The sequence below is a fragment of the Papio anubis genome, unplaced genomic scaffold, assembly GCF_008728515.1.
Source record: "Papio anubis isolate 15944 unplaced genomic scaffold, Panubis1.0 scaffold1038, whole genome shotgun sequence".
NCBI lineage: Eukaryota > Metazoa > Chordata > Mammalia > Primates > Cercopithecidae > Papio > Papio anubis.
Genome location: NW_022159505.1, coordinates 12,501 through 27,204, shown reverse-complemented (window position 1 = coordinate 27,204; position 14,704 = coordinate 12,501). Strand labels below are relative to the sequence as shown.

General features: G+C 46.5%; 1 long non-coding RNA gene across 1 annotated transcript; it reads right to left on the bottom strand.

Annotated features, from left to right (window-relative positions):
• Positions 1-580: 580 nt before the first annotated feature.
• On the bottom strand, positions 581-12,814 carry LOC116272432. The gene is made up of 4 exons (XR_004181114.1): positions 12,795-12,814; positions 2,803-2,864; positions 1,668-1,775; positions 581-626 (listed from the first exon to the last, which is right to left on the bottom strand). It is a non-coding gene; the product is annotated as an uncharacterized LOC116272432 (long non-coding RNA).
• Positions 12,815-14,704: the final 1,890 nt, after the last annotated feature.

Here is a 14,704-nt window from a genome sequence, read left to right as displayed (position 1 = left end):
TGAGGGACATAGGATGGGGGAGGCATACACACTGCATGTCAGAAAAGGGAGTATGAGCTGGCAAGTGTGTATTCTGTGTGTGAGACAAGAACATCTGCCAAAAAGGCAGCAAGAAGCCCCAGAAGGAAGACAACATTCCCTCACATATGCTCCTCTCTGTCTCTCAATCCTCTCCTCATACTCTCGCTCCCTCTGCCCCAACCCCGTCCCCTGGTCACATGTAACTCTCCCGGCCCCCGATCCCACCACCAGCCCCAGTCTTTAGGCTCAACCTTGGGAGAGAGGAGCTCTCCAGGGGTGTCCAGTCACAGGTAAGGCTCAAAATGGCCCTTTATCTCCCTCTATCCCTCCCTTCCTCCCTTTGACCATCCCCACGGTTTTCCATCGTCTCTACACTGATTCCCTTGTTCCCCTCCAACAACTTCACACCCTTCCTTCTTCCCTTTCACAGAAAAACGGCAAAAGATGCTTTGAGCAAACCTACCCAGGGGCAAGGACTGCACTCTTACCTTACGCTCAAACTCCTCCTGGCGTCTTAGGACATCCTGACAGTAGCTCTCGATGGTCCTGCGTTTTTGTCTTTCATGCTCCCGGGCAGCTTGCTGCTTCTCCTTCATCTCCTCAACCTAACAAGTGAACACACACTGGGACTGGAGCTGACTGGGTCTGCAGCCTAAGGGAGGGATGGGTGACAGACAGAGGAAATGCTCTGTCCACGACATGGCAGAGGTGGGAGGAGCAGGGTCCAGGGAGAGGGAAGATATGACAGCAGGAAATGAGGGTTTGAGAAGAAGAAAAAGAGAGATGAAGGGAAGAGTGGCAGAGAAAAATAAAAAGAGAGTATAAAAAGCAGAGAGAGAATGTATACTAGGCAGGTGGAACCACTTACGACCAGAGATGGAAAGAAGTCAAGGTCTTGGGACGCTTCATCATTTAAAGATAAGGAAGAAGGCCGGGCAGGGTGGCTCACGCCTGTAATCTCAGCACTTTGGGAGGCCAAGGCAGGTGGACTACCTGAGGTCAGGAGTTCAAGACCAGCCTGACCAACATGGTGAAACCCCATCTCTACTAAAAATACAAAATTAGCCGGGCGCAGTGGTGTGCACCAGTAATCCCAGCTACTAAGGAGGCTGAGGCAGGAGAATCGCTTGAACCTGGGTGGTAGAGGTTGCAGTGAGCCGAGATCACACCATTGCACTCCAGCCGGGGCAACAAAGTGAAACTCTGTCTCAAAAAAAAAGATAAGAAAGAGGAAAAAGTGGCAAAAGAGACTGTCAGTGGCTAGTCAAAGAAGAAGAAAGACATCCAGGAGAGTGAGATGACAAGAAAGTCCACGTGCTTCAAAGAAAGCATGGCCTCAAATGCTGAGCATTCTGATAAGATGAGGGAAGAACACTATCCATGAATGTGATGTCAGGGAAGGCGCTGATGAGGCCAGCAGGGGTAGTGTCAGCAGAGCAGTGGAAACATAAGCCGGACAGCAATGGACTGGGTGGTGAGCAAATGGTGACATAAATCCAGTATCATGGTAACCTCCCTCTCTCCCGGCTTCCACAAATAGGCTCAACAACCCTAACAACTCTTGCCTTTGCCCTTCCATTCAACACTTCTGCAGACCTGGCATTCAAGGCAGGTCCTCTCTCTCCCCACCAAGGCAAAAAGCTTACCCTCTTCTTCTTTAATTCAGTCTCTCGATTGGCATGATCATTGGGGTGAACAAAATGAGGTGCAGAGGGCACTTTAGAGGTTGCTTTCTTCCCATTTTGCTTTGCAGTCTGGCCACCACATAAGAGAGAAAAAAACAGAGGTAATGAACCCATGGAAATCACCTCAAAAAGGCAGCAAGAAGCCCTAGAAGGAAGACAATATCCCCTCATAAACGCCCCTTCTATCTCTCAATCCTCTCATCCTCCCACTCCCAAGGTGAGCAGCAGGAGTTAAAGCTTCTCAGAGAAGTGTAGTTGTGGGGACAAAGAAAGGAGAGGTAGGCAAAAAGGGTTCCATCCCCAAAGATCTGCCTGTCTGGCTGGTAGAGCTCCTCTCTCCCATAGCCAGGCAGGGACTGACAAGAGACCTCTCAGAGGGGAAGGGCAGCTGGGAAGGTTTCCCAAGGCCCAGGGAAAACCTTTCCAGACAAGTGACTCTCAAAAGAGTGGTCCTCAGACCAGCAGTAGCAGCAGCACCTGGGAGCTTGCTAGAAATACAAATCATCGGATGCCATGCCAGACCTACTGAATCAGAAACTCTGAGGTGGGGCCCAGCAATCGATGTTTTCCCCCATCCTCCAGGTGATTCTAGAGGACTGGTTAAAGTTTGAGAGCTTCACCCACGCTAAACTGTGAGAACCCAAGCATTCTCTGGCCTATACCTTCTTCTCCTTGCTCTTTCCCAAGCCTTACTTACCTACACCTTTCCCAGCAGGACCAGGAGATCCAGGAACCAAAGATGATGTTTTGGCCTCCCTCTTCTCCATAAGAAACAGGGACTTGAGAATCAGACAGTCTCAAATCCCAGTTGTGTTACCTTGAACCTAGGAGCTTTCTCACTGACAGTTTTCTCAACTAAAACATGGGGATAATGATAATCCCTACCAAGGTAAATCAAGCACGAAGCTGCATATGGCTTGGGAAAAATGCTGCTGATTCTCTGCTGTGGCCACCCAGAAAGGGAGGGAAAGCCAGATCCACTGACTCCAATGTGGCACTCTGTCCAGAGTCACCCAATATTTACTGGGTTTAGTGGGCCTCTCCCGGGACAAGCAACCTGCTCTTGACCTTCCCATCAACAACAGGCATGCCTTACCTGAGGGCAGGGCCAACTTATCTTCCTGTGGCCCTTGGAACCTTCACTTGGCTTTTTATTTTCTACAAAAGAAAAAAAAGAAAGAAAAGAGCCGTCATCTACCTACTCGATATTTGTTGACACCTGAATCAAGGCCAGGCCACACTGGGAACCTAGCTAGGAAGCCTCAGATACCATGTCTGTCTAGATCCAGCACAAGACAAGAGATGCGGATGGCAGCAATAGTATTGGAGGAAGTACTGGATATAATGTTTGCAACATTATTTCATTGCAAACTCAAATAATTCTGAGACGAATTCTGTACAGAGAGTAACCTGAATGTGTGCTTGTGACTCCTCTTTCCCCCAGAGCTTCCTACTGGGGGCAACGCAACAAGTGCCAGGCTGAGGTGAGGGAGTTTTTTTAAGTGCCAGGCTGAGGTGAGGGAGTTGGCAGCATGAGAAGGTAATCTAAGGAGTCCCAGCCCACTAAGCCTGGGCAGATGCCCTCAGTATGTAGGGAAACAACTGTCCCTTCCTGCTGACCCTGCTCAGGCCATTGCCTCCAAAGGGACTTGACCCACTCAGCCAAAATGCTGCCGCCTGCCTCAGATACAAAAAGGAGAGATCTACCACTTCTCCAATCACGACTTGGCAAAGCCCAGGAACTTATGAGGCCTCTCCCCTTCTTCAGTAAGAAGTCCCATCTCTCATCCCGTTCACAGTTGGCCTATTAGAAAGAATGGCTCCCTTTAATTCTTACCACCTTCACAGGGGTTCAAGGAATTCCTACAGAGACAGGAGTTTCTAGAAGGTCAGGATATATACAAACAAATATATTATATGAGCAGCTCAAGAATACCACACAGAGAACAGGCTCCACAATTACATCAGTTGACTCCCACTGCAGAGTTAATGTAGGAAACAGAACTTAAATTCTACTGCAAATTCTTTTTTTTTTTTTTTTTTTTATTTTGAGACTGACCCTTGCTCTATTGCCCAGGATGGAGTGCAGTGGTATGATCTGGGCTCACTGCAACCTCTGTCTCCCAGGTTCAAGCGACTCTCCTGCCTCAGCCTCCCAAATTCATATACAAAAATACGAATTTTTATATTTTTAGTAGAGACGGGGTTTTGCCATGTTAGCCAGGCTAGTCTCGAGCTACTGCAAATTCTTAAGGAGAATCAAGAAGATACTTCAAAGGAACTGTGTGAGAAAAAAAGATTTCCCAAAACTTGACACTGAATAAAAATTCAAAAGCCAGGTGCAGTGGCACATGCCTGTAGTCCCAGCTACATGGGAGGTTAAGGTAGGAGGATCCCTTGAGCCCAGGAGTTCTAATCCAGCCTGGGCAACATAGCAAGACTCCATTTCTCAAAAAAAAAATACACAAACACAGACTGCTCTAACAGTCAAAACTGAAGCTGGGCACATTGGCACCTGCCTGTTGCTAGCTGGGAGGCTGAGGCAAGAGAATCACTTGACCCTAGGAGTTCGAGAACAGCCTAGGCAACATAGTGAGACTCTGTCTCTTAAAAAAAATTCAATAGAAATAGTGAAAAACAAAAAAGACATCACTAACAATCAAATTAATAAGCTAGAAGACCAAAGGAGGGAGCTTACTTAGAGCAAAAATTCAAAGAAATGGAAATGATGAGCAAAAATATAAAAGAAAAAATGGACAATAGAGCCAAGAAAGCTAAAATCTAAACAACAGGAGTTCCTGAAAGAGAAAAGGGTACAAATGGAGAAGCAATAATTTTCTGAAATAACAGATGAAAGTTCCTTAAGTTGAACATAGGCTTGAGGTTTCAGATTGGACAGAAACAGGTAGCAACAAGATTAACAACCAAGGCTGGGCGCCATGGCTCACCCTGTCATCCCAGCATTTTGGGAGGCTGAAGTGGGAGGATCGCTTGACACCAGGAGTTTGAGACTAATCCAGGCAACATAGTGAGACCTCGTCTATACAAAAAAAAATTTTTAATTAGCCCAGTGTGGCGGCGCGCACCTGTAGTCCTAGCTCTCAGGAAGCTGAGGCAGGACGACTGGTTGATCCCAGGAGTTCAAAGTTACAGTGAGCTACGATGGCACCACTGCACTCCAGCCTGGAAAAAAGAGACCCTGCCAAAAAAAAAAAAAAAAAAAAAAAGAAAAGAAAAAAAAAAGATTAACAACCAAAAAGACATACCCTGAACATATCCTGATGAAATTTCTGAACTCCAAAGATAAAGAGAGAAAACTCTAACCAATAGATCACTCTTACTATGTGAAGGTAACAAAAAGACATTTTCAGGTGAGCAAAGATTACCACTTGTCTTTTTTTCTTTTCTTTCTTTCTTTCTTTCTTTTTTTTTTTTTTTTTTTTTGAGACAGAGTCTTGCTCTGTCACCCAGGCTGGAGTGCAGTGGTGCCACCTCAGCTCACTACAACCTCCACCTCCTGGGTTCAAGGAAATCTCCTGCCTCAGCCTCCGGAGTAGCTGGGATTACAGGTGTGCACCACTGTGCCTGGCTAATTTTTGTGTTTTTACAAAAGATGGGGTTTTGCCATGTTGGCCAGGCTGGTCTCAAACTCCCGGCCTCAAGTCATTGGCTCGCCTCAGCCTCCCAAAGTGCTCGGATTACAGGCATGAGCCACCACGCCTGGCCCTGTGTTTCCTTTTGGATAAAACTACTGGCAAAATAAAAATTAAATCAGAATAAAGATCCCAAGCAAAAGGAAACAAATAGTGGTGGACAGGAAATCTACTAAAACTTATCACTGAGGCCAGGAGTGATGGCTCACAGCTACAATCCCTGCACTTCGGGAGGCCAAGGCGGGTAGATCACTTGAGCTCAGAAGTTCAAGACCAGTCTGGCCAACATGGTGAAACCCATCTCTACTAAAAATACAAAAATTAGCCAGGCGTGATGGCACACAACTGTAATCCCAGCTACTCAGGAGACTGAGGCAGGAGAATCTCTTGAATCCGGGAGGTGGAGGCTGCAATGAGCCGAGATGGTGTCACTGCACTCCAGTCTGGACAGCACAGTGAGACTCCATCTCAAAAAAAAAAAAGAAAGAAAGAAAGAAAGAAAAGAAAATCACTGAATGTAAACAAGCAAGCTCTCATGTGGCTAAGAACTGGAAGATATATTAAGAAAGGATTCTAAGGGCCAGTCGCAGCGGCTCACGCCTATAATCCCAGCACTTTGGGAGGCCGAGGTAAGTGGATCATTTAAGCTCAGTAGTTCAAGACCAGCCTGGGCAACATGGTGAAACCCCGTCTCTACAAAAAAATGCAAAAATCAGCTGCGGGCCAGGTGCGGTGACTCGCGCCTGTAATCCCAGCACTTTGGGAGACCAAGGTGGATGGATCACTTGAGGTCAGGAGTTTGAGACCAGCCTGCCCAATGTGGTGAAACCTTGTCTCTACTAAAAATACAAAAATTAGCTGGGTGTGTTGGCACACGCCTGTAATCCCAGCTACTCGAGAGGCTGAGGCAGGAGAATTGAGTGAACCCAGGAGGTGGAGGTTGCGGTGAGCCAAGATCGCACCACTGCACTCCAGCCTGGACGACAGACCAAGACTCTGTCTCAAAAAAAAATTAGCCAGGTGTGATGGCACATGCCTGTTGTCCCAGCTACTCAGGAGGATGAGGCAGGAAGATCACTTGAGCCCAGGAGGCAGAGGTTGCAGTGAGCCATGATCACACCACTACACTCTAGCCTGGCCGACAGAGTGAGACCCTGTCTCAAAAAAACAAACAAACAAAAAAAAGGATTCTTAAAATCCAAGAAGCATATCATAAGGAAATAGTTCAGAACTGAAATATCAAATGATTTCAACAAAATCCAGAAATCAAGTAATGGGGGTTGGAAAAGCAAAAGCATGAAAGCATGCTAAAGGTTTCATTTTGAAAGGGTAGGTTACAAAATAGTCATTATTTAACTTTGGTAAAGTGATAGAGAAATACAGAATTAATTATGTTTGATATAAATATGAATACAATTACCAACATAACTTTAATTACCCATGGAGAATTGTTTAAAAACTTCATCAAGTTAGCAAAGCATAAATAAGGGAATAAGAGGAAACAAAATAAACAATAAATATAAAATAAGATGGTACAGGGCCGTGCATGGTGGCTCACACCTGTAATCCCAGCACTTTGGAAGGCTGTGGTGGGCGCATCACGAGATCAGGAGTTCGAGACCAGCCTGGCCAACATGGTGAAACCCTGTCTGCACTAAAAATACAAAAATTAACTGGGTATGGTGGCAGGCACCTGTAATCCCAGCTACTCAGGAGGCTGAGGCAAGAGAATCGCTTGAACCCAGGAGGCGGAGGTTGCAGTGAGCTGAGATCGCACCATTGCACTCCAGCCTGGGTGACAGGGCGAGACTGCATCTCAAAAAAATAAATAAATAAATAATAAGACAGTAGAAATCTGACCAGACATAAACGTCTCATAACAAATGTGAATGGGTCAAATTTAAATAAACAGTATAAATAAACACAAAACAGACCTCCAGTCTCCTTTCTTCTGAAGTACTCATGTTGCAACAACAACAACAACAAAAATGTGAGGTTTGGAATGAACCAGGTCTGGACATTTTACTCAACAATTTCCATCAGCCTAACTTCCCTGGAAACTGAGTGCCTGCAATGGATACAAGCACACAATGAAAGAAAATACATCACTTGGAGAGAAAAAGAATGTGCTTCAGAGGGGAGAAGAGAAGCGGGGAGGGAAAAAGAAGGGGGTACAGTCAGTCATCCCTCCCAGCACTCAGGAGCCTCTGCTCATAGATTTTTCAACAACTCCAGAGAGAAAACAGCTACCATTTTATAACCAGCAGATATTCTTACTCTGGCTCAACAACTACCTAGCTATATGACCTTGAAGAATTTTTTAAAACCTCTCTGAGCCTCAATGCATCCACCAACATCATCTAGGCCTAAAATCACCAATTTATCAGTACTCAAAAGCAGATCTCTGTATTCGTTAATCCCATACCTCCCATACTGTCACCCACAGATGTCCCTGTACACCCACTGACTTCATTCCTCTCATCCTTCCTCTGCCGTAGCATCAAACTCCCCACAACATTCTCTGAAACTCCCACCTGGGTGATCAACACTCCCCTAACAACCTCTCCCTGGGATCAATTCCCCAAGCTCCTGCCTTGAGACTTGGCTCTCCCAAGGACAATGCTTCACTTGCAGGCCTCTCAAAAGGTGGTGGTTGTTTTCACTGGCACATGTTTATCCTGGGGTCAGTAGGTAGAGAACGTAGTCCTCCAGACTCACCAGTGCCAAGCTGAGACTATTTTTCCCTCTTGTTAAAAAGAAAAAAACAAAACAAAACAAAACAAAACCAGGTGTGGTAGCTCACACCTGTAATCCCAGCACTTTGGGAAGCCAAGGTGGGAGGACTGTTTGAGCTCAGTAGTTCAAGACCAGCCTGGACAACACAGAAAGACCCTCATCTCTACTGAAAAAAAAAAAATTAGTGGGGCATAGTGGCAAATGGCTGTAGTCCCAGCTACTCAGAAGGCTGAGGCAGGAGGATCGCTTGAGCCCAGGAGGTTGAGGCTGCAATGAGCTATGACAGCACCACTACACTCCAGCCTGGGTGACAGAGTGAGACTCCATCTCAAAAAATGTGTGGAGAGGGATAGGATAAAAACCCTGCTCTTTTTGAGGCCCCAACTAGGCTGCTATGCCTGCCATCTATGACTTACTTTTCCTCATCTATTGAAGCACCTGGTTCATTGCTTTTCTTTCGACCCAACTCCTGCCACCAACAACCTGGGTGACTTTGGAGATCACCAGGCAACCCTTCCAACAATCTAGATTTCCCACTTCCTTGACATCTTCACCTCCAAGGATCTCCACTCAATCATAGCCACTCACCCACCCATTCCTATGGTTACACCTATGGGGGAACGACCTGTAACTGCTTGGACTTCTGAAAGCAGTCTCAGACACCCCTCTGTCCTATCTTCAAGCCCATTTGTACAACCTCTTGGAGACCTGAACGTTCTACTCAGTTCCTTAATTGTCAGCCATCCTTCTTCCCTTCCTGACCAGCTAGCATCCCACAGTCTATTACAATCGCACTTCTGCACAAAGCCGCAATTCCTTTGCCCCTCCATTGTCCCACTATGACATGTTTATCAGTGTTTGGTAACCAACCAGCAGGCAGACAAGGCAGGCAGGTAGGCAAGTTCCATGGATTATACACCTGTGCCACCAACACCAATAGTTGTAAACTTTTTTTTTTTTTTTTTGAGACGAAGTCTCGCATTGTCACCCAGGCTGGAGTGCAATGGCGCGATCTCAGCTTACTACAACCTCCACCTCCCGGGTTCACGTGATTCTCCTGCCTCAGCCTCCCAAGTAGCTGGGATTACAGGCACACACTACCACACTCGGCTAATTTTTTGTATTTTTAGTAGAGATGGGGTTTCACTATGTTGGCCAGACTGGTCTCGAACTCCTGACCTCGTGATCTGCCCGTCTTGGCCTCCCAAAGTGCTGGGATTACAGGCGTGAGCCATCTTGCCCTGCCAGTTGTAAACTTTTTAAGTGGTAAAACACTCCCCACTTAAAAAATAACTACTCAAACATGAACAGTGGCCAGGCGCCGTAGCTCACGCCTGTAATCCCAGCACTTTGGGAGGCCGAGGCAGGTGGATCCCTTGAGGTCAAGAGTTGGAGACCAGCCTAGCCAACATGGCGAAACCCTGTCTCTACTGAAAATACAAAAAAAATAGCCGGGCGTGGTGGTACGCACCTGTAATCCCAGCTACTCAGGAGGCTGAGGCAGAAGAATCGCTTGAGACCAGGAGGCAGAGGTTGCAGTGAGCCGAGACCATGCCATTGTACTCCAGCCCGAGCAACAGAGCGAGACTCCATCTCAAAAAAATAAAAAATAGGCCAGGCATGGTGGCTCACACGTATAAACACAGCACTTTGGGAGGCCAAGGCGGGCAGATCACTTGAGGCCACAAGTTCAAGACCAGCCTGGCCAACATGGTGAAATCCTGTCTCTACTAAAAATATAAAAATTAGCTGGGTGTGGTGGCAGGCGCCTATAATCCCAGCTACTCGGGAGGCTGAGGCAGGAGAACTGCTTGAATCGGGAGGCGGAGGTTGCAGTGAGCCAAGATCTTGCAGTGAGCCACGATCCTGCCACTGCACTCCAGCCTGGGGTACAGAGCAAAACTTCACCTCAAAAAAAAAATTTTTTTAATGTAAAAATAAAAAATAAAAAATAAAAAATAGGCTGGTCGCAGTGGCTCATGCCTGTAATCCCAGCACTTTGGGAGGCAAGGCGGGAGAATCACCTGAGGTCAGGAGTTCAAAACCAGTCTGGCCAACATGATGAAATCCCATCTCTACTAAAACTTTAAAAATTAGACAAGTGTGGTGGCAGGCACCTATAATCCCAGCTACTCGGGTGGCTGAGGCTGGAAAATCGCTTGAGCCCAGGAGGCAGAGGTTGCAGTGAGCTGAGATCACACCACTGTACTCCAGCCCGGGCAGACAGAGCGAGACTCTGTCTCAAAAAAAATAAAAAATTTAAAAGAATGCACAACAGTTAAAACTGCATTTGAACACTCTTCAGCACTCCTCAAAAACATTCCCAGACTTGATCATCATCATTTGGGTCCAAGATATCCCCAGCCCAGAGTGCAGACAGCTGCACCACACGGTACCTCCCCGCATCTTTCCCAGCAATCATCCCAGTTAGTCTGATCATTAATTGCAATTTACCAGTGAAGGTCTTGGTTTTGTGTGCACATAGGAAGTTTTTCTATTCAATTTTCACCATTTTCCTCACTAATGTAGATGTGTAGAATTATTTTTTATTTTTAACAGGTAATAGTCATATGATTCCAAAATAAAAAGGTGTTATTTTGAGAGGTCTCCCTCCCATGCTTGTCCCTATCCATTGCAGTCCCCTCACTGCCACAAGAAAGCACTTTATTAGTTTATTATGCATCATTTTCTTTATGTAAATACCAATATATATTATTTCCTCCCATTTTCTTCCATAAAAGATAGCATACTGCAGTCCTGTGGCCCAACTTCTTTCAGTTAGCAAATCTGAACATCTTTCCATCTAATAGTCTTTCCACACAATACAGTTTTTACATATAATCTTTCTATACAATACTTCTTTTGGCCTTTTAAACAGCCAGAATTCCCAAGCATGTATATAGCCTTTTACTTTTATTTAATCCAGGTAATTTTGTCTTTTTCTAATCAATTTTACCACATTTTTATCATCTAGTATTAGATGTTCCTAAATAAAGTATAATTACTTACCTTTTGAGACGGAGTCTCGCTTGCCGCTCTGTGCTGGGAGCGCAGTGGCCGGATCTCAGCTCACTGTAGCCCGGCCCTGGAGCCCACGCCATTTCTGCCCTCAGTTCGAGTAGCTGGGATCACAGGCTCGCCATCTCACTGGGTTAGTTTTTATTTTAGTAGAGATCGGGTTTCATCATACTGGCCAGGATGGTCTTGATCTCCTGACTCGATCCACTGTCTGGCCTCCCGTGCTGGGATTACAGGCTTGATTTCACTGCCTGCCAATTACCACCTTCTGTGCTACTTGGTAAATATGCATTTGGCTTGGTCGGGCATAGTGGTTCACGCTCTGCAATTCCAGCACTTTGGGAGGCCAAGGCAGGCGGATCACTTGGAGGTCAGGAGTTCGAGACTAACCTGGCCAACAGGGCCAAACTCGGCTCTACTTTAAAAATAAGTATAAAAATTAGCCAGGTGCAGTGGCAGGTACCTGTAATCCCAGCTACTCCAGAGGCTGGAGGCAGGAGAACGCTTTGAGCCCAGGAGGTGAAGGCAGCTGCAGTGAGCTTCTAGATGGCACCAGCTCTCCGCCCGGGGTGACAGCAAGACTCCATCTCCAAAAAAAATATGCAACTGTAAATTTTTTAAAAGTATGATTATTTGTTTTTGTATTAATAGTATGGGATTCTTGACTTACATTTTATGATTATATAAAAAAATGTATGAAGTTTTTTCCTATCAGGGCTGTCCACTGGTAGGGCTGCACTCACACATAAAATAGAGCCACTGGGTTGTATTAATCTCTATATCCAGCCTAATCTAAAGTGCCAGTGTACTATCCAAATGTTAATACTATTCCTTTTTCTTTTTTGTTTTGTTTTTTCTTCTTTTTTCTTTTTTTTTTTGAGATAGCGCCTCAGTCTGTTGCCTATACTGGAGTGGTATGATCTTGTTTCCACTACAACCTCTGTCTCCAGGGCTCAAGCAATTCTCTCCTCTGCCCTTAGCCTCCTAAGCAGCTGGGATTAAGCACGCCTTAACCACTTTAGTAACAACTTTATGGTACCACTGATAGAGAAATGTTAGGATATGTTGGGGTTATAGGCAGTGTGATATGTCATTTATTGCAATCACCTCTGTGATCAAACTACTTAACCTTGCTGGCTCCTCAGTTTCCCATCTATAAATCTGGAGAGAATGGGGCATAAGGGAAACATTCTCTGGATAAGGAAGCCAGGAGAAGACAGCAATGATACCTACATGTGAAAAAGACTCAGACCGAGTGATCTGAAACATATTCAGCAGTTTCTTAGGAAGTTGCCGTGAAGGCCGGGGGCAGTGGCTCAATGCCTGCAATCCCAGCACTTTGGGAGGAGCCAACAGGGGCAGACTACTCATGGTCAGGAGTGCCCCAAGAGACCAGCCTGGCCAACATGGTGAAACCGCCTCTACTAAAAATACAAAAGTGCCTGGCATGGTGGCACATATCTATAATCCCAGCTACCTGGTAGGCTGAGGCAGGAAAATGCTTGAACCTCTGGAGGTGGAGGCAAGCTACAGGCACTGAGATTGCACCCACTGCACTCCAGCCTGGGTGATGAGCAAGACTCCATCTCAAAACAAAGTTCAAAAACAATGAAAAGTTGCTGTGAAATCTATGAATATTCATTAAAGCACAGGGATTGGGAGGGTGGTAAAGGAAACTCACTGTGTCTAAGTTTCATCACATGACTCTAGCCTCTTGGAAAGTAGATAGGTCTAAATCTGGCTTGTTCCCTCCTGCAAGAATGGACGGAAGCACCTAGCGACAGCTGTTAACTACATCGCCAAGGCCCTCCTAAGTCCCCTAAAGGTAAAATGTTAAAGAAATACTATGAGGAAGCCGTAATAATTAGGAAACGGGAGAAGTCAGGCCAGAGCTCATATGGCTGAGAGTCCACAGAGAAGGAAGTGTCATACTACCTAAAAGGAGGAATAGGTCTCAACCTCAATCCCGAGTGGAGCCAGGCTCAAAGCATCAGATGAGGTCTTGGTTCTATTCCTCTCCACACTATGAAAGGCATTCTAGGTAGAAGACTAGTGCCAAACACTCCACACTGAGGGAAAAGGGGCACAAGGATGGTCTGGCTCTTATATGGGGTGATAATACAGCCTCTTCCCTAAGTAGGGATTCTATACTCCCACCCACCCTGGGAGAGGTGGTGGGAAGGGCTTAGCCAGAGCCCAGGAGTCTACCTCTGGGGAAAAGGGGCCTGAGAACAGGGATTCTACCTGAGTGTCTATATGGACTGAGATAAGTACAAATCTTGGAAGGAAGGGTAAAAATCTGTGCCTGCATATGCCTGGGTCTATACTCCAGTGATTTGGGCTAGTATTGCCATCTGTCCCCTACTCCAAAGTGCAGAGAAACTGGGGAAACCCACAAAGCGGCTGTGTGCATCTCTGGCTGCATGTGGGAAAAGAACCACAGATCTGTTTATCTCTAGATTGTGGGATGGGTCCTATGCCTCTTTACTCCTGGAGAGGCTGAGGTGCTGGGATCATACATGCCTGATTCTACAACTATGTGCTTTGAATAAGCAGGTCTGCACCTTACCTGCAGTGAGCCATTCTGACCTTCTATGGAGGGGTGGACTGTGATGAATCTCATCTTTTATGCTAGCTGGAAGCCAGCAGCACACACACTGGAAAGAAATAGGGCTCTGGTTCTCTGCATGGGTGGTGGAAGGGCAGGCAATGCAGCTTATAAATTAGTAGATCAGCCTCACTACTTGGGGGTGGGGGCGTCTGTGATTCTACTCCTGGGTGGAGAGGTGAAACAGATCTGAGCCCACTAATTTGGGTAAAGGGGAGAGACTGTAGGCACTGCACTGCTGCAATCAACGATGTCACCCCTCCCTCAACATTACAGGGAGGGAGACTGCACACCGCCCTGTAGGGTATCTCCCTACATTTAGTGATGCTGCACCTTTGGGGAGGTAGGGAGGTGGGATGATCTGCGTCTACCCCAAAAAGGAGAGGAACACATCTTGAGCCCCCACTCCCCATGGACCCTCAAGGCAGATCTGTCTCTTCCAAGCGGATTAAGGTCTGTTTCTGTTTGGGGTGCTCTGAAAAAATTATACATCTGGTAAAACGGGGCCATGGAAGCAGGGATCAGGTCTGATTCCCACAATGGGGACTCAATCTAACCCAGGAGGAGGGGGGCAATCGGCTTAGTTGTCTATAGGATGTGAGGCCTGACCCGCAACCACTATGGAACGTAAGTGAGCTGGGGAGGACACTGAGCGCCTAGGTTCATGAATGGGAGGAGGCAGCCCTCCCTCCTGTATATTAAATGTTTCTAAGCCCCATACTGCATGTAAAGCAGATATATCAAAGCGTCTGTCTGTCCTGAGGGGAAGTGCCTCGAGGCGGCTTTCGTCTAGAGTCGTGGGTTTTCAAGGAAAATGCCTTAAGTCGGGAGTAGGTCTGCGATGCTCAGTTGGGTTGAGGGAGATGTCTCTACACGGTTGGGGTGGATGTCCCCATTCCTGGTGGGCCTGACTCTGTCTATACAGGGTGAAATGCAGAATGCAGCCTCTACCTATCTTGAGGACGATCAACGCCCCACTACAC